This window comes from Arachis duranensis, chromosome 3 (genome assembly GCF_000817695.3).
Source record: "Arachis duranensis cultivar V14167 chromosome 3, aradu.V14167.gnm2.J7QH, whole genome shotgun sequence".
Lineage (NCBI taxonomy): Eukaryota > Viridiplantae > Streptophyta > Magnoliopsida > Fabales > Fabaceae > Arachis > Arachis duranensis.
The window spans coordinates 87,706,939-87,708,030 of record NC_029774.3 but is presented as its reverse complement, the minus strand read 5'-3'; the positions used below and the strand labels follow the sequence as shown (position 1 = coordinate 87,708,030).

Below are 1,092 nucleotides of genomic sequence, written 5' to 3'. Positions count from 1 at the left end.
TGCAAGGTATCTAAAGGAAAGGAGTCATTGATGGGAGTGGTGTCGCCCTTTGTGTGTTCAAGGCGGCTTAAATGGTCCGCCACTAGGTTTTGGGCACCACTCCTATCTTTGATCTCCAAGTCAAATTCTTGTAACAAAAGCACCCAACGAATTAATCTTGGTTTTGATTCCTTTTTGGCCAACAAGTACTTTAGTGCCGCATGATCCGAGTACACTACAACCTTGGAACCAAGAAGATAGGCCCGGAACTTGTCCAAGGCAAAAACAATAGCTAGTAGTTCCTTTTCGGTAGTAGTGTAGTTGGATTGGGCTCCATCTAATGTTTTGGAAGCATAAGCTATGACATAGGGAATCTTACCCTCGTGTTGTGCTAACGCGGCTCCTATCGCATAGTTCGAAGCATCACACATGATTTCAAAAGGTTGAGTCCAATTGGGGCCTCGCACTATAGGAGCTTGTGTCAATGCTACTTTGAGTTTGTCATATGCTTCCATACATTCCTTGCTTAGCTCAAATTCGGTGTCTTTTTGTAGTAATCGAGAGAGGGGTAAGGCCACCTTGCTAAAGTCTTTGATGAATCTCCGGTAAAATCCTGCATGTCCAAGAAAAGAACGGACTTCCCTCTTGGAGGAGGGGTAAGGTAAACTGGATATGACATTTATCTTTGCCACGGAGGAGGGGTAAGGTAGACTAGATATGACATTTATTTTTGCCGGATCTACGGATATGCCTTCTTTTGAAACTATGTGTCCCAAAACAATGCCTTGTTTGACCATGAAATGACATTTTTCAAAATTTAAGACAAGGTTTGTTTTGGTGCATCTTTCTAAGACTTTTTCAAGGTTACCTAAGCAATGCTCAAATGAATCACCATACACACTAAAGTCATCCATGAAAACTTCCATTGATTGCTCTAGAAAGTCCGCAAATAGGCTCATCATGCATCTTTGGAACGTTGTCGGTGCATTGCATAGGCCGAATGGCATACGCTTGTAAGCATACGTCCCAAAAGGGCAAGTAAATGTGGTTTTTTCTTGGTCTTCTAGAGCAATATGAATTTGGAAGTATCCGGAGTAGCCATCAAGAAAACAA

The 1,092-nt window shown here is 42.2% G+C and overlaps 1 pseudogene; it reads right to left on the bottom strand.

Annotated features, from left to right (window-relative positions):
- The window catches only part of LOC127745557 (uncharacterized), a 144,784-nt pseudogene that overhangs the window by 4,290 nt on the left and 139,402 nt on the right, over positions 1–1,092 (bottom strand).